This window comes from Perca flavescens, chromosome 19, assembly GCF_004354835.1.
Source record: "Perca flavescens isolate YP-PL-M2 chromosome 19, PFLA_1.0, whole genome shotgun sequence".
Taxonomy (NCBI): Eukaryota; Metazoa; Chordata; class Actinopteri; order Perciformes; family Percidae; genus Perca; species Perca flavescens.
This window is the reverse complement of record NC_041349.1, coordinates 29,906,563-29,926,513: the sequence shown is the minus strand read 5'-3', so window position 1 is coordinate 29,926,513 and position 19,951 is coordinate 29,906,563. Positions and strand designations below refer to the sequence as shown.

General features: G+C 39.6%; 1 protein-coding gene across 2 annotated transcripts in view; it reads left to right on the top strand.

Annotated features, from left to right (window-relative positions):
* Positions 1 to 19,951, top strand: part of eml3 (EMAP like 3) — a 62,766-nt gene that overhangs the window by 2,702 nt on the left and 40,113 nt on the right. The gene's annotated exons all lie outside the window — the stretch shown is intronic.

The following is a 19,951-nucleotide window of genomic DNA, read 5'->3' as shown; positions in this document are numbered from 1 at the left end:
ATAAGTGATGTAAATCCAATACACTTTTTGTCAAATTCAGTGAATATCCCCTCATGTTCACCTAGCTCCCTGTTTTCTGTGTGCGCTGAAAGAATATCCGGTGTTCCTACACAGCTCTGGCTGTGTAAATGGAAAACAAACAGAAAGGAGTGTACATGCATCAAAACACTGTTGCAGCTCAGTTCAACTTGCTTTTACCGTCTCACAACCATCACTACGGAAGAGGATTAGGGCCACATGTGAAAAATGTATTTGAGTTCTGAGTTTAAAGTCAGAATTCTGAGAAAAGAGTCAGAATTCTGACTTTAATCTCACAATTCTGAGAATAAAGTCAGAATTCAGACTTTTTTTCTCAGAACTCCATACAGAACTCAATACATTGTTTCACATGTGGCCCTAATCCTCTTCCGTACATCCCAAATGACAAATCTAATAAATGTTTTACACGTTGGGAGAAGGCTGGTGACGTCCATACAAAGGTTTTCAAGCCCTACAGTAGTTTAGCTGGTTGAAGGCTTGCTACCGTGACGCTGACATCTGCCCGGTAGAATGGAGAAATTGACACAAGGTTGAGCGCTACCTTTTTTTCTACAGCAGCCACACTGACAAGGCTAGCTGCATATGTGTCTGCAGACATTTTAATGACTTAATGATCTCAAAATTGCATTTATCGGCCCAATTAATTAAGTTGTTTTAAAGCAGAATTATCCTTAAATGTTCCTTTTTTCAGTTTTAAACACATTTGGGACACAGTGCAAGTTGTGCAGAGATCAACAGGAAGTTGCATTAGCAGATGGCAGATATATTTCAGTCCCCAACCCCCGGAATGTTGTAATACTGCTTCATTTCATTTTTAGATTCTGGAGGTAGATAGTTTCTTTGTGGGTGTTAGGGCTTCGAGCCGTGTTAGGGTTAGGCTAGTTTGTCTTTGATCAGTTAAGTTCATAGTTCCGGATTTGAAGCAAAATTCTGCTAATTTTGACACCTTTACTTAAAAAACAAAAAAAATGTTCTTTATTGAATGAAAAAGGGGGCTTTGTGGAAAAACATTTCTCTAAGAAAGGTATCGACGAAATTTTTCGTTTCAGTTACGTATCAGTACTGAAACCGATCCCCGGCCATCGTCGCTTTGTACGAAGTTCCACTTGAGCTGCCACCAGACTGTCAATCAGAAAGAAAGAAAAACAACTCATTGTGGACATAATCTTAGATGAATGCTTTCTGGTTATTAAATCAGCATCTATAAACCTCATCGCTTGTAACCCAGTGATCTCATCGCGCTGCAGAGATTTATGTTCCCTCAGCAGTCAACAGACCAGCTCGCAGTTTTGTTATCTGTATGCAGAGCAAGCATGGTCTTGCACAATGTTTGTGTCTGCCTCACCCAGATATGACAGTCAAACCTGCGACAGTGTGTTGACCCGCTGCCAGCGCTGTGAGCTCACACATGTAGCATCTCCTCTGGCTGTTTGCCAGTTCTTCTGAGAGGCTTTTTATCCTCCAAGACACATAGGCTGGCTTTAAATCTCTTGTCTTCTGAGGAATCAAATTAAGAAGCTTGACTGCTGTTAGTGATGAAATGTTAAGTACAGCTAAAACAGGGGTTTGGCAAGAAATGAGAATGGTTTGTTTGGGTGGGTTTATGTATTACTGAAACCTTTTACTTATAGGAAGGAACCATGGCCTGTTTGAAAGGCCCCAGCAGAAAATAACATTGTGCTGTTTTGTGTTCATTCATTTTATTCAATGTTTACTGAATGAAATGATAACCATGCTGCTAGGGCTGGATGATATGGAGAAAATCAAACATCACGATATTTTTGACCAAATACCTCGATATTGATATTGCGACGTTATTGTAGGGGTTGACAATTGGTGCTTTCATGAAATATTAACACCATGAGATTTGTGACAAATAATCATCAGTAATGTGGATATACAGTAATGAATAAGTGGGTAATGGCAAATAGTAGAACTGCGAGAACAGTCGGGAAAGTGACATCACTCACCAGGAAAAGACAACACTTGTGTTATGTTTTACGATATTACGATATCCGAAACCTAAGACGACATCTAGTCTCATATCACAATATCGATTTATGTTGATATAGTGCCCAGCCCTACATGCTGCACAACTCAACGCAACACACACAAAAAGTGCAGTTACAGTGCAGCGGGGGGGGGGGGGGAGAAGAGAAAGTGTTTCTCGGATATGATGCTGCTTTCTGTTTTACTTCTCACATGGGACCTCAGATACTAGTGCAGGGGCGTGCAGGATGTTGAGGTGTCAAAATCAAAGAAGTGAGCACAAAGAGCAGCGAGCGGCGCGCTCCAGGACAAACGGCGTCTGTAGGTGGTTGGTTTCATTCTAGAGAGTGAGTGGGTGGACACTGTGAGAATAAGTTCCATGTGATCGTCACACATCTGCCACGGTAGATACATCTGCTTTTTGAAGATACTGATATTAAGCTCACATGAGATGCACATTTGCGTTCCAAACAGAAACCGATTTACTGTGAATAAGAAAAGTAAAACTAGGCTAATTATATCCGCTGCTTCCACTCTACTTCTGGCTCTAGTCAGGCTGGATGAAAAGGGGAGTTTTTCAGCAACCAGTTGGACAAGAAAGACTGTGTAGCTGCACAGAGACTCGACAAAAGACTCCGATCAGTCCAAGAGTGTGTGGCTGTGCAGCTGTCAGGCAGCCAACCGCCCACAAGACCTGCAATGACCCCGGGCCTTTCAGAAAAGTGCAAATCAAATAAAGGATTTGTATTCCCGGCTTTGGAATCCAATGCTCTGGGATCATTGGATACTTGTGGTTTTTCATATGAGTGCCTCCAAACTCTCAGAGGCCTCACTCACTTATATATAATATGTTTTTTTGATTCGTTTTCCTTCATAACTTGAACCACAAATTAATAATTTGCCACAAAACGATTGTAATTGAATTCAGTTTCACTTAGTTAGTTTTAAGAAAGTTCAGCTGTATGTAGAAGACCCAACTAATTTACGGTAGGTTACTGGGTTACATAAAGCCCCTGATAACATGCTTTCATATCCTATTTCAATGGCCAAAACATTCCAAACATGAAAGAGCGAAGAAGATGAAATAAGAGTCTCTTATCTGCCATGGTTGATAATATGCACTGGGGGGGAAGGGGACTGAGTACCCAGGGCCCTCATGTGAGGAGGGCCCAAATAGGTGTGGATGCGTGGAGGGGCCCATAGAAAATGCCTTTCTACAGGGCCCAGAATTTTGTGCTACGCCCCTATATATATATATATATATATATATATATATATATATAATATTAACCATGCATATATATATATGCATGCATATATATATAATATTAACCATGCATATATATATATATATGCATATATATATATATATATATATATATATATATATATATATATATATATATATATATATATATATATATATATATATATATATATATATATATATATATATATATATATATATATGTATGCATATATGTATGCATATATATGCATATATGTATGCATATATATATGCATATATGTATGCATATATATGCATATATGTATGCATATATATGCATATATGTATGCATATATGCATATATGTATGCATATATGCATGCATGCATGCATGCATGCATTGTTTCCTGTCCCTTTTTCTGCATGCTGGTACTTTTTGGGCAGGATTGTAAGACGCCTAGCCTGGTTGACACCAGACCCTTCTCAGTTGTAACTGAGAGTGGGTCTGGGCAAGCTTCATTCACAGCTAATTTCCAAAGGGGCACCAACGGACGCCGCTCAAATGCCTCTGGGCGCAACTAGATAGTCTTTCAACCAATCAGACCAACGATCTCGGTGACGTAGCAGCGACAGCAGCATCAACGGGTTGGAATGTAAACAAAAAGCTGCTTGGAAATGGGCTTGAATGGGCTCTCGGCCAGACTGACTGGCAGAGCAAATCTCAAATTTGCCGGAAGTTGGTCAGGGTTTTCCCAGGCTATCAGACGCCACCACCCTCAGTAGAAACTAGCCCACTAGAAGCATCTAGAGGACTTGAAGACATTGGATTGCTGACCAGAAATGCCCAAAAAGTGTGGCATAATGTGCATTTCTCGTAGTAACTTTGACATAGAATAGTTAAATGATGATGTTTGAATATTAACCAAAATCCCAGTGTGGTTGCTGTGAATTTAATGTGGATCAAATCCCTGCTTCGCATGAGCTGTTGCCAAACAACTATGAGTTACCCACAGTCTTGGCTTGTAACTGAAAAAATGCAAACAGGAAAACCAGAAGCTAGTAGAGCGGGAGTGTGTGTGTGTGTGTGTGTGTGTGTGTGTGTGTGTGTGTGTGTGTGTGTGTGTGTGTGTGTGTGTGTGTGTGTGTGTGTGTGTGTGTGTGTGTGTGTGTGTGTGTGTGTGTGTGTGTGTGTGTGTGTGTGTGTGTGTGTGTGTGTGTGTGTGTGTGTGTGTGTGTGTGTGTGTGTGTGTGTGTGTGTGTGTGTGTGTGTGTTCATTTATGCTGTATTAGACCAGTGTTGTCCTGTGATCTGATGAAGTCTGATATCAGCCTCCTTGATTTGAGATGTATAATTGATCTATATCCAAAACTGATTGTAGTCTGAAGTACATTTAAGAGTTGCCACAAACATGCATTTGTGACTTTCCTTTGGTTTATTCCAACAGCTTTGTCTGTTTTATAACAATTACAGAGATCTACATCTGCATTTTATTGGAGTTGGATGGATGTTTGGTTTCATTCATTCATATTCAGCTTGCTTGTTTCTGACTTTTCTAGTAAAACAAAATCTCAACACTTAATTTGGTGCGTTACTTTTGATCGTATGAGGACATTTCTTCCTGTTTAAAGACAGTACAGGTTAAGCATGAATATGTTTAAGGCCAGTGGTTAAACTGGTGATCTAGGGTGTTACAGGTCTGGTGACAATTTTCCGTGCTTCGTTAAAAATGTTTTCCATCAGGTGTGATGACATAAACATTTAGTTCAGAGTAGAGCTTCATGATGTAAGTAAAATACGCGATAATGTTGTTGAATGTCGCAATAACAATGATATTTCTTGCGCTAAACAAAAGTGTAAAGTGTACTCAGTTCTGCTGCTTTCAACATTCTGCTAAAATACATTCAGATTGCTTGTTGAATTTAAAACAAATTAAATGAAATCATTTCCAACATTCTTTTATTGAACTAATTAACATTAAATTGAATATAAAAGGCACCACTAAAAAAAAAAAAAGTGACCGCCTACATTTTAAAGTGCAGTTTTTTTACTGACATTTTCTTTCAACTAACACCAAAAAATGTCTGTGTCTTTTGCGATATGTCGCAGCCTTTCGCCATGTGTTTATTGCGCCAGTTGATATTGCGATGACGATAATATTGTGCAGCCCTAGTTCAGAGTGCTTAGGTGTTGTTAGACTTATAGCAGCGCACAGCAACACAGTCTGAAAGGAGGTTAGTAAGCAGCCAGAGAGTCATATTTATAGTTTGCTGTACTGTATATTAAAAGGACTGTCACTCACGGTGACTGTCCTGACGTGCACTTTGAAAAGACGAGACATCCTCGATAATGAGGAGAGCCATCCTATTTTAATGTGGACATCAGAGTGTTCAAAAGCTTTTATTGTGTTCTTATGTTTAACTTTCACATTACCACTGCCACTACCAGTAAAACCAGACTATAAAACACTCCATTCATCTAGTCCATGTATAAAACCAGCAGACTAAGTATAGGATCCCACTGCCAAAAACAGATCCTGTGAAGAAGCTCTCTCTTGCAGCAGCAGTGGGTGTGGTGCCACCAAACTGCCAGTCGTGGCCTCGCCATAAATACTATAAATAAGTACTTTTAAAAGCTAGAGCCTCCTTTCTATGTCATATCAGTTTTGAATCAAGAATCAATTCTGAATTTAATAACACCAAGAATTGCAATCACAATCAAATTGTGAGATTTTCCAAACATTCCCACATGAATTACACATAGGGCTGGGTATCGTTAAAAGATTTTCGATAACAGTACCAATACCAATAATGTAAATTCAATGCTGGTTCCCTAAATTATACTTTTTTGACACCAATTTTTTATATATATATATACATAAAAGATAAAGAAATTACAACATTACACATTATGGCACAAATCTTTTTATATATTTTTCAGCTCCTACTATGTGAGCCCCGTCTCTGTTTAACGTAGAGTTTTTCCTGGGTGTCTCTGCGACGTGTAACGTTAGACAGCCAATCACAGACATTATTAGATCTTGGTAGAAGCATGCTGCGTGCTTATTGGCTCACTGACGCTGATGAGTTTGACTCCTTTGGTATTGAAATTGGGTATTGAATGACGAGGCATTTTTCCATACTGCAATTCGGTCGGTGCCTAAAAAGTATTGAATTCGGTACCCAGCCCTATTCCCAAGAAAGACTGCACAGAAACACAACTTAGAGCTTAGGGAGAAAATCAAATAGCACAATATTTTTGACCAAATACATCAATGTCGATATTGAGGGGATTTTGTTGACTATTGGTGCTTTCACAAAATATTAACACAATGAGAGTTTTGATAATAATCCTCATAATGTGGATACAATGACTAAGTGGATAAAGGCAAATAATAAAACTGCTAGTTAGTCTGGTAAGAAAAATGACAATAATGACATCACTTTAATGTAATGTAGCCTTTAAAACACTTGAGTCATATTACCATATCTAAAATTTGAGACAATATCTAGCCTCATATATTGATGACGATATTTGTCGATATATTGCCCAGCCCACACAGCTCAGAAACATGTCTGATATGCGATGTGTTGACTAAGATGCCAATTTGTTTTGGACCTCACTTGTATTCCTGAAGAGCCACATTTATCAGCAGTATGGTATTTATATGTACATGCAGGAGTTGCAGATGGACCAAAGCTGGTTAGGGACGGTTAATAGTTTTTTTTCCCTTGAGGTCAAATTCAGCAATAAACAGTGCCTTTGGAGGGGAAACTCCAACTTCCTGTTTGGTGTACCTTCTTGTCGAGAATTGGCCAGATGTAGCCAGTGTGATGTCACGTCCAGATATTTCCAGCAGAGTGACAATGATCCAGAAAATGATCCAGTAATGTTACGTGTCAGCCTAAATTTCCGTTGTCCGGTAATTACCGAGTATTTGCCGGGGGGGAAAATAATGACGAGGACCGAAAATTGTAATTGTCTGTGGACATAATGACTGGTGGAGATAACTCTCTCTGCACAATTTGAATTGTGTTAAAGATGGGCTACAGGGATTTCTATATCTTTCGTTCTTCCGTGTTTCTGTATCTGATAAAGGAAAAAAAATACATGTCTCCCTCATACTCTGCTTCTGACTGGCTAGTAGTCCTTACCTAGGTACTGTCAGGGCACGGCCTCATACTCTGCTTCTGACTGGCTAGTAGTCCTTACCTAGGTACTGTCAGGGCACGGCCTCATACTCTGCTTCTGACTGGCTAGTAGTCCTTACCTAGCTACTGTCAGGGCATGCCCTCATACTCTGCTTCTGACTGGCTAGTAGTCCTTACCTAGCTACTGTCAGGGCATGCCCTCATATTCTGCTTCTGACTGGCTAGTAGTCCTTACCTAGGTATTGAGCATGTGCGACTCCCAACAAAGATGGAACAGAAGTGAGATGTCTCACTGTGTAGCTAAAACAGAGAGCTCAACACACAGGGTGAAAAAATAATCCAAATGATCCCCAACCATAGTCTCACACTATCGTAAGTTTACAAACTACGAAACGGTGACAAGCAAGCGGGAATTTCATAGCCCAAGCCATAGCGAAACTGTGAAATATTGTAAATGACTTTATGAAACCAAGCAGCGGCCAGCCTAATGTAAATTAAGCCAGGAAATTGCCTGCAAGGATGAGTCGGTATTAGCTACAAAATATCTGACCGGAACTTTTCCCATTTTGACCGGTAAAATGCAACCTCACAGGTCACATGACTGGCAACAATTTTTACCACTTTAATCTCAGAGAATATCCGAGTTCTTTTTTCATAAATTTACCACTTTAACCTACATTTTTTTCTCTGAATATTACCCCTCTCTCCCAGGTCCATAACATATACAACATATATTTTTTACGACAATGTCCTTATGAACACTGTCGTAGCAGAAGCAACTTGCTTTTGCCATTATCAAGCTGACAAGAAACTCTGTGGCAGATTAAGTTTCTGATCTTTCTCCCTTTAGTTTCTGCCTGCATTATGTTGTGCAATAGTGCACGTTTACAACCTCCAGTAACTGTTAATTGTCTGCTTGGCCGGTCTCCAGCATTCATTGTTGTCTTTTATCAGGCTAGGTGTGTGTGACAGATAGAATGTAAAAAGTCAGACTCTGTGTTGTATGATCATTGCAAAATTTCAACGGTCCATAACCCTGGGGCCGGCTGGGGAGAGTTAAGCCTCAAAGCTTGGTTTCTGTCCAGGCTGCAGTAGTGATCTGACATGCATGTGTGTATGAGGAAGCTGCAGCTCATGAGAACTTCACAGCAAAGGAGATGACAGTTCGACTGATACACGATCTGTTTTGAGGATGCTTGAATTGGCTTCCATCCTATAGAGCCTTTCAGAACCTGCCAACGTTATGGGAAATACATTTTGTTTGTTTGAGATTGATATTAATCTCATGTGTTTTACAAAACAGAACATTTTTGGATATGTAGTACATCATTTAAGCGACACCACATGGAGACCTTTTCTGTTCTGTTGTACTGTTCTGTACGCTGTTTAAACGTCAGCGTTATTAAATCAATAAAGATGTCCATGAATCTCCATGCAGGTCAAGACAACGCTCCACCACAACCAAATTTTAAATTCTCAATGGCAGCGACCCAACATGAGCCAAATACAAAGTGTCTGCTTACAATACAGCTTTAGAGTAATGTGCCCATCCATCACGGCCTGAGTGTTGGAGTCACTGGGCTTCATCTGGGTTTCAAAAGGGAAACTTGTTTTTTTTTTGCTAATGATGTTGGGTCTTTGATTCTCCTCGTGGTCTGATGAAGGCTCGTTTTTCCCCTCACTCAGTGGGAAAGAGTTTTTGGCACGTGTTTCTGCTTTCCTCAGCCTTTTCCGTCCACGTTGTAAGCAACAGTCTCACAAAAAGAGGGTTGGAATGTTGTAATTGTTTATCATCAGGTAGTGTTTAGAGACAAGGGTTTAGGGTGGCTATTAAAGCTCCAGCCACTTTCTGGTAAAGTCTGCACTGGCAGGACAGCCCAGTGTGGGGCAACTGGGGCCTTCCAAAAGATCATCTGCTACCAAGTGTGTTTGTGTCTCGCCCATAAGACTAAAGACACACCAGCTTGCACAATTACATTGCTGTCTACTATGTTAGTCTGTATTGACGACGATTCATTTAGAGGATTTCCGCTGGAAGATCCGCCAGATGTCCCGTCACCTTCTGCTTTCTCTGTGTTGGCGTTCTAACCTCCGGCTGATTTGTGAGGACTATGGTTAACTGCTCCTCAGATCTCTGCAGGGTAAATCCAGACAGCTAGCTAGACTCTCTGTCCAATCTGAGTTTTCTGTTGCACGACTAAAACAATTTTTGAACGTACACATGTTCCACCAAAACAAGTTCCTTCCCGAGACTGTTTAGCAGAGGCACCGTGGCTCCGTCCAGCGTTTAGCCATGGTGCTAAATGACGATAGTGATTGGTTTAAAGAAATGCCAATAAACCAGATCACGTTTTTCACCCATCCCAGAATGCTGTGTGGACTAGCTAGTAGGGGTGGGAATCACCAGAGGCCCCATAATACGATATTATCACAATACGATGTCATAGCAATTTTAATTATATCACAATATTCTTTGATATATTGCCATTTATTACCTGTTTTCCAACTTCAAATTATGTCCCCAAAGGAAAACTTTGGGGACTAAAAATATACATTTCTCTGTTTGTTCATATTACCATCAAGTGGACTTAAAAAGCAATTGATTGAATTATTTCAGTACTAAAAAGTTATTTTTTCTCTTGTGCAATTTCTGTAATAAAAGATTGATTCTTGGCGTCCATGTATCGATACAGTATTGCCACGGAAAATATTGCGATACTTTGCTGTGTAAATTTTTCCCCCCACCTCTACTAGCTAGACCCTCCTCTGCAGCCTTGTGGAGGACGGTCTGGCAATGCATGACTAATACTTATGTGTGCAAACCTTTCCTTCGTGTTTAACTGTGGTCTTCAATGATATAAATAACAATATGCTAATAGGTGACAGTTTACAACAAGGGAGGGAACATTTGAGTAGTTCCCAGGGAACAAATGAGGAACTCACTGTGAGTGAAACTTTAGTTAAAGCTTTTCAACTCCAACGGTGGCCGAACCTGAAATTAGCTCTTAGTATCTCCATTGTTTACACGCAGCTGTTCTAGCCACAGCAGTTGGTCTTGTTGCTTTGCCTGTCGCGTTGCCGTTTTAATTCTCTTTTTCGCTTCCCTGGCGAGTAATCTCCCTCTGGCATGCGTCACGGTACGACTGAGTGTAAAAGCGCGAAAGGCGGAGGTATGTCCCTCTTTGGCTAATGTATTTTAAAGATGGAGGCGCTACATGGCTGCTGTCATTCGAGCGACTCGCTAGTATGTATTCTGAATGATTCTGAATGGCAGATTCTACGCTTAGGGGAATACTTTGATTAGTTGGTGGAAGTAATTACACATGAATGAGCACATATTTGTGAAAGAACAAAGGTTTTTTGCTAACTCAACTCAAAAAATTACGCAATGTAGGTTTAATGAGTTAACTCCTAATCAAATTGTATGGAGTAGGTAATGATTAGTTGTTGATTAGTTAACTGAGAAACAAGTGAGGACTGAATCAGGAATGACTTGTACCTCCCTAATGGAGGACTATAATGTAAATAATGATAAGTTATAGAGAAAAGCACAACGGACACAGAAAGGGACAGTAATAATCAGGTAATAATAAAGTAATGAGGGACTACTGAGTAGATGGTCTGTTTTATATACTGTATACCATTACTTTGTGGAGGGGGGAGGTGGTAAATCAGGAAACATTCATGAACAAAATGGTCAGAATGATCAATTCACTGATGTTCATGAATGTACTCTATACAATTTGATTAGGAGTTACTCATTAACTAATGGTTGACTTTGTTCCCGGTTAACTACTGTACGTATAGACAATAATAACATATTAGGGATAATGCAATATTGTATTGACTTTTAATGTAAAACATCTGCAGGCAGGGTTGCGTTTTTATTGACTGTAGCTTAACAGCGATAAAAAAGTGATTAGGTTGAATTGGTGAATAAAAACAGAAAGTAAGAGCAGCAGAGTGGTGAGTATGACTACTGCTGACTGAGGGAATCCCATCACCGCTTTGATTTGAGACTTTAAAGTATTTGGATATTTCTACGCCGACACTGACAACAAGACTGTAGGTTTAAAGCGGCCACACCCAGTCCTAAACCTGAGCCTTAACCCAAATGTACCCTGACAGTACTGGATCTTCAGTTTTGCTGTCTGAATCCTGCAGCTACAGTACTTTGATATATACACGCTTGCATGTGTTTGCTTTTAAATCTAAGGTATCTGCCAAGGCCCGTTGGATCAGTATCTGCCTCCCTCCTTAGCTTATTAAGCAGACTGGGTATTGGCCAGATCCACAGTGACTGATCCACCATTATGATAAATTCAGTTTTCTGATCTGCCCCATCCATTAGCTGTGGACCTCTAACGTTGAAGTGTAAAGCCAATGCTTATACTATGTCCCCCCTCTACAGTGTGTGTGTGTGTGTGTGTGTGTGTGTGTGTGTGTGTGTGGTCTTCCTTGAAATTTCCCAAGTAGCTGCTTGTGTCACTTCATCAAACACTCCCTTTATGCTGCACTGGAGGTTCCAATGCAGGGAGGAAGTGTAGACACTCTAATGGGAAATCTGTAAAGACATCAAGCTAGTCAGGCCACTTCTCCCGTCAATAGGGTTGTGCATGTTTTTTTGTTTTTTTATATATATATTTTATCTTCAAATTTTTCTGGTTTTATGTAACCAAAGCACAGCGACAGAGAAGAAAAAACAAAACAGAACGAAAAACAACAACAAAATAACAAGAAACAACAACAGAGCTGCCAGATAAATTAAAAGCGTGTCTTGAATGAATGTAATATTGCCATTATCTACATGGCCAGGTGTTACAAAAATACAAGTTGCAATACAGTCAACTTAATATGAGATATTTTTGCAGAAAAACATATCCCTGACAAAGGTGTGAGGAATTTAAAAAAGCTGATAGAGAGGTCTGCTGTGTTCCACTCAGATGATAATCGGTGCAAAAAAATTCGGTAGCGATACCAATACTGTGACTTTGATACCGGTTCCTAAACAATACTTTTTTCTATACTAATTTTATAAAATCCATTTGAACAAAAAAGAAATTACAACATTACACATTACGGCAAACATCTTTTAATTTTTTCTGCCTGCCTCTACGACGTGTAACGTTAGACAGCCAATCACAGACATTATTAAGTCTTGGTAGAAGCATGTTGCATGCTTATTGGCTCCCTGACGCTGATGAGATTTGCTCCTTAGGTATTGAAATTTGGTATTGAATGATGAGGCATTTCTCGATACTAAGGAGGCGATTCAGTCAGTCCCCAGAAAGTATTGAATTCTCTACCCAACCCTACATTTTACTCTACTGCCGAGCTGGATCAGCTCCAGGCATTTTGCAACAGCGCTGATGCTGCAATGCCTGTTCCAGTGAAACGGTTACACCAAAGGGAAAGGTCTTCGAAGGCCACCGTGAATCATAATCCTGATGTGCCAAAACTCTTACGAGGCCTCTGGCTGCTTTTACATCATCACTCAGCTGGCAAAGGCTCCGACATCTCCTGGTGTTGACAGTCGCTACACAGCGAGCAGCCACCAGCTCCAGGTATAGAAAAGCGAGTTTTTTTTATTTGTGTTTTAATATAATTAGGTCTTTATATATATATATATGTGTGTGTATATATATATATATATATATATATATATATATATATACATATACATACATACATACATACATACATACATACACTACTGGTCAAAAGTTTTAGAACACCCCAATTTTTCCAGGTTTTTATTGAAATTCATGCAGTTCAATGTCTTATTGTACTCTGAAATGAAAGAATAGAACAAATGAACAATTTAAATTAAAAAAAGAAATCATGGAATCAATTTATAAACCAAAATGTATAAATTTTTGACTCATCAAAGTAGCCCGCTTTGGCAGATAGAACAGCTGAACACACTCGTGGTATTCTTTCTACAGTGGAAATCAAATATTCTGTTGCAGAAGTTTCCATAAATGTGCGGCACTTGTAGGTTGCTTTGCTTTCTCTTTTCTGTCCAGTTCATCCCAAACCAGCTCAATGGGGTTTAAGTCTGGTGACTGTGCTGGCCACTCCATGTTTTTAAGCTTACCATCTTGTTCTTTTTTGCTAAGGTAGTTCTGGCATAGCTTGGACTTATGTTTTGGGTCATTATCTTGCTGTAGGATGAACCCCTGACCAACTAGGCCCATACCAGAGGGTACTGCATGGTGCTGCAAAATGCTGTGGTAGCCATTTTGGTTCAGGGTGCCTTTCACTCTGTACAAATCACCGACCCTGGATCCAGCAAAACAGCCCCAGACCATCACGCTTCCTCCTCCATGTTTCACAGTTGATGTCACACACTGAGGAACCATCCTTTCGCCTACTTGACGGCGTAAAAAAATCCTGCGTGATGAACCAAAGATTTCAAATTTTGATTCATCAGTCCATAGCACCTTCTTCCAGTCTTCAGTAGTCCATTGACAGTGTTTCTTGGCCCAGACAAGCCTCTTTTTCTTATTCTGACGTCTTAGCAATGGCTTTCTTGCTGCAACTGGACCTATCAAACCTGCAGCTCCAAGTCTTCTCTTTCCAGTTGAAACTGAGACTTCTTATTACGACCACTATTAAGCTGTGCTTGAAGCTGTTGTCTTGTGAACCGCCTATCACGCAAGCTGTTGACTCTCAGAAACTTGTCTTCTGATTGTGTTGTGGCTTTGGGTCTGCCAGACCTCTTCCTGTCAGAGTTTCCCCCAGTTTCTAAGTGCCTTTTGATGGTGAAGAATACTGTACTCACTGACACATTGACTTTCTTCGCAATTTCTCTGTAGGAAAGACCAACATTCTTAAGTGTTATGATGGTCTGTCTCTCTTCCATTGTTAATTGCCTTTTTCCCGCCATTTTTATAGCAACACACTACTTTCTGCAGTACAATACTGTTCATATAATGACTCACGAGGGTCCGGTACCACAGTGTGTTCCAACAATACTTTTATACAAACAGAGGGGGTTGTAAGTAATCCAGACCAGTGTGAACACCTGTAGGAATTGGTAGCACCAACTTTCAAAGCTTGATCAACCTCCATTGCTGCAGAACAGCTTTACGTTGTTTACCCATGTCTTGTTCCCTGAAAAAGGCCTTTTTGTAAAATTCTGAAATGTACATTATTTTTCAGTTTTGGGTAACCTTACTTTTTTTTTTAACCTCAAGCAGTTCACCACTTACCTTTGTACCATTTCAAGCTATTCATTGGACTTGAACTGCTAAAAGTTCAATAAAAAAACCCAAAAATTGGGGTGTTCTAAAACGTTTGACCGGTAGTGTGTGTGTGTATATACATACATATACACACACACACACACATACACACACACACACACTACCGGTCAAGTGTGTGTGTGTGTGTGTGTGTGTGTGTGTATATATATATATATATATATATATATATATATATATATATATATATATATATATATATATATATATATATATATATATATATATATATATATATATATGCTAAAAGGAAGACTGCTTTGTATTCTCTGTGTGGAAGAGACATTTATATTTATTTTTTGTGTCTGTAGTTTTATGTATGAAATGTTAGTTCTAGTTGGACACAGCTTCCTTTTTTAAGAATGACATCAGTGCCGTTCTTTGTTCTTTGCTCTCGAAAGACCGCCTTGAGCCCGCCCACCGCCAGAGTTAGATTTTTCCAGCTCGCAAGCATCTAGATTTCTAGGCTAGAATGTATTCTACAGGTGTTTTTAGTTGTGTGACCTACCCCTAACTTCTATTGATGTGTCAGGTTGAGACACCAATGGGAAGATAGTTGACATCAAAAACAGACAGTAGAGATTGAATGCCTGCCAAGTGCATACCAGGGTTTGAGTTGTTTCTTAGGAAATGGTTGAAGGACTTTGTTTTGCAGAGATGAGTCATATTTAGAGCATGAAGGAAACATGCAGATATGATATCAGCCTGTCAGAGCTGATAATGTGGCATGAGGATCAAATCGTTCCCACGTCTGTCAAAAAAAAAAGTAACACACCAGCCTTTTCTGTTGCAACTTGTTGTTTGTGATACAGACTAACATTAGGATGTTATGATATGGTTTTGAGTTATGTCATTGTGTTGTGGTCTTCTCCTTCCACTGTTTCTCTTGGGCCCTTTTTTTATTTTATTACAAATGAAGTCCAGTTCCAGTCACACCTAATGATTTTATTCTTTGTCAGCTCATTTCTGGTCAGACCACCTTATAAAACCTTCAAGTGCTGTTAAGTGACTCATCATTCTGTGTTACCAGAATAAACTTTGGCATGTCCCTGTGTGGTAATGGTAACTGTCAGGCCAGGACTTAGTGCTGAACCCTTTTGGTGGGTTTATAATAAGACAGTGTGTAATCTAGATGGAAAAGAAATAAAAAAATCTGCGTTGGTCTTGACCAAGAGGACACCAAAGTACAGGTCATCTTCAGCGTGATGTCAGGACTAGGTTGCCCTTTGTGTCTGTGTGAAACTGTAAAGAGCACGTGTCAAACTCAAGGCCCGCGGGCCAAATCTGGCCCGCATATCAGTCTGCCTAGTGTCCACCAAACCAAAAAGACGGGGAAACTGTTTTCAAACTGCAATTACGCAACACTCAAAACAGAATTTGGCAGATTAGCCAACTTTGAGACTCAGAAATTCCCACACAACCAGAGCGTTTGCATATTCAGGCCTGTGAACGGCCTTGTTTTGCTTGACTTGCTAAACTCTATGATGGCTAAAGAACTTTTTTGCTAAGTTTTTAGGGCTTTATGTGGACCAAATTGTATGTGAGAAGGTTATGTGAGACATGCAATAATACAATCAAAAATATTTGACTTTCGATTAATTAAAGCATGTCAATAAACTCTACAACTCCAATGGCACGCTGGCAATATGTGTGCAAGAGAGCTATTGATGTGTTGAAATCATGGTTGAAATGCTGAAGCACTCTCTCATCCGCATGCCAAATTAAAACGTTCACAGTTGCGCGACCTGTTATTTACGATAGTTTGATTGACTCATATCTCTGACTGGGAACAATACAAAGAGGATTACCAACGGCCGCTGGGGCAGATGAACTAACGCTAGTCTCGTTACTGTAAGGAGGCTACAATTAAACCTTCGTGAGTTAAAAGCCAATACTTATCAATGCATTCACCTGTGTAAACCGGCATAAACATGTAGAAAGTGTTTTACACAAAGACAGCTCTAATTTTTTACAAAACAAGCTAAAAGAAAAGCTGTCGGTTTGTAGTCTGTTTATCTTAGTTTGCCGGGAATCTTGAAATTTGGACAAATTCTTATAAACTTAAGCTGGCTGGAGAAACCATCCTCTCCGCTGGAGCGGTAAATATAGATTCATTATAAGACCAAAACAAATACATGTGGCTACTTAATATGCATGTGAATGACGCAATCGTTATGTTCTTCATTCTTGATAATGATGCTTGTTGTGTTATTATTATTTTTGCCACAGCATCGTTTCATTGAAAATGAAGCATACAGGACCTGCTTATCAGTCCATTCATCATTAAAGCTGGGCTTTTCCACGTCAGCTTTTCGCTTCAGGCTCTTTGACAGTGATATTTTTGTCAACCCATTTTCCACCAATCAGGACGCTGCATACTAAAATCATGTTATCATAATAATAATATACAATAATAATAATTACAAGGTCCTGATTATGAGAAATAAATGTTATCAAATGTTGCTATGGAATAAAATTACAGATTCCCTGGATATTAAATTTTGATGTGATGTCATAATTAAACTTAATGTTCACATGGCACACTAATAAACAAGAAATTTTGAAAAGGGCACTTCATATCAAAAAGGTTGCCGACCCCTGGTCTAAACTGTGGCTGTATTTCACTGGAAAAGATCCCAACACTGGAATGTACAACATTCTGCAGCTAAAGACTCAGAGGAGACTCGCTGCACTTTTCTAGACACCATGGCCACTGTCGCAGTCGGAGATGTTGGAGAAACAACAACGATGCATTCAGGTGCACCTAGAGAAACTCAAGCTATTGTTGTAAAGTACCATTCAGACATCTAATTGGTTCTTCTTTTTGTTGTTTAACAGAAATTGACTGGCAAAATAAATAAGTTATTAATGTTACATTTTAAATAAATTTTTTAAATTTGACCACATAGCCTTTAATGTTGCCAACTGTTGTTTTGTGCTGTTATTAAAGTAGCGGTTTAGGCACCGTTTAGGCACTGGCACCGTTTTAAAAGTATTGTTTTAGGACTGGTATCGAAACAAACCCAAATGATACCCAACCCTATTCAATACACTTTTTGCTGCTACAGCCTTACTTCTGGTATGACCAGTAGCTGTTGGTGGCAAATGTTAACTCATCAAAATAGATATTACGCTGTATGACCCACTGAATCAGTTTTAGTCAGATTGCTTAGATGACAATTACTGGCACTGTGTAATTCCAAGTTGTGGATCTTGACCGTTAGCATTTGCTAAAATTGAGTTGACCAGGCTTTAAAGGATTGGTGTCTGAGGACCTCTTACCTACTTATTACTGAAAGGGAAAACTATTTCCTTGGAACTTCTTGGTCAATTAATGCTTGTGCTTTGTTGGACCGCAGGGCAACACTAAAACTTGAAATGGCTGAGTAAGAATTGAGTGGCTGAGTCATGAGGATTTCCAACACAGCTGAGTTGAGCTGGAGCGGGAAAATATTCTCCTGATGCTCGCTGTTCCATCCTTTGACACAAGAAGACAAGGAGGCATTCCACACACTCGCATACACACCGAAACTGTAGCGCAACTCAACAAACAATAGGGTCTTTGAGAGGCTCTGGACACTCCTCTGTTTGAGTACAATGCTCCAAGCAGCTGTACTCCCCTCTCAAAGTGGAAAGCAGGCCAGAAAACACACTCATGTTTATCTTTCTATACAGTACTTGTGAGGACCTTCACTGACAAAAGTCATTCCCTAACCTTAACCTGTTTGTTTCAAATATGTTTATTATGAAACATTTTCATTAACTAAGAAGTTTGCATGGCATTTACATGTTTCTTTAAGAATAATCATAACAACAAAAAACAGTAGGCTAACAGACATCATACAAATAGTAACCGAAACAGTGACAGACATTAAACAAATTATAAATATATATAAAAATAAAAACCCGACATAGCTTACCACCCCCTCCCTTTAACTCCTATCACCCCTCCCACCCTAGGAGTGTATTCTTACTCATGTCTTAAAGGCCTTCTCTGTCAAGATAAGAGTCCAAGGGAAGCCAAACTTTCTCAAAGTCCCTAAGCTTGTCCTTCAGAATAAATCTGATTCTCTCCATGTGTGGAGTATCGGTCAGTTCTGTCAGCCAGTGCTTGAAGCAGGGCACCTCTTTCTTTTTCCAAAAAAAGTAAGATATGTTTTTTTGCGATTATAACACAATATGCCAGAAGACGCTGTTGTGCTACTCTTAACTTCCTTAACTCCTCAGATATACCCAGAACTATTAAAATAGGGTCAGGCTCTATCTGGACCTCCAAGATCATAGAGAGAAAATGAAATATGTCGCACCAGAACTCTTGCACTTTGGGACATAGAGCGTAGCTATGAAGTAAGGTAGCGACCATGCATTCACATTTCTCACAGAGAGGTGGGACTATTTAATGCAATTTTGCTTTAGAATAGTGAAGTCTGTGAAGAATTTTAAACTGTATTATGCAATGTCGAGCATTAATGGAGTCAAGGATATAGTCAAAATTCTCCTCCCAAACATTTGGTAGTATTGAGACACCTAGTTCCTTTTCCCATTCTTCTTTTAAACGGACCATATCTGGTAGGCACATGCCTTGTAAAGTCTCATATATTTGAGAAATGATGTAGCGTGACTTAGCAAACAGTTGTATGTAGGTCTCTGACTTATCTGGCTTTGCATTGTCGACATTGGGAAGATGAGCTCTGGCATAGTCTCTAATTTGAAGATATCTGAAAAAAATATTCTTAGGCAGGTTATGTTTCTCCTGAAGTTACTGGAAAGATGCGAACATCCCTCCCGCATATAGGTCGTCAACATTTCCAATCCCCATTGGCTTCCAGATATTAAAGGTCCCATCCAAAGTGGAGGGGGTAAAGGAGGGATTTGCTGCAATAGGTAGCAAAAATGGCAACACACTGAGCTTGAAATGCTTTCAAAGTTGTTTCCATATCCTTATTATGTTGCAAATGATAGGATTATGCTTAAAGAGTGTTTTGTTGAGTGGCACAGGTGACAATATAACTGCCCTAATAGAACATGGCAGACAGTCCTCACGTTCCATCTCTAGACCATCATATGGCGACTGGGTGTCATCTAACCAATGAGCAACAGAGCGTACTCCAGTGGCCCAATAATACAATATAAAGTTGAATAAAAACAAGAATAAGAGGCACACACAAGGCTCCATTCATTTTTCATCTCATCTGATCAATCCAATACACATAAGAGCTGTCAAAACTGCTCAAACCAAATTTTAACCTCCAGACAGTCCTTGGAAGTAGTGGGGGACCTGC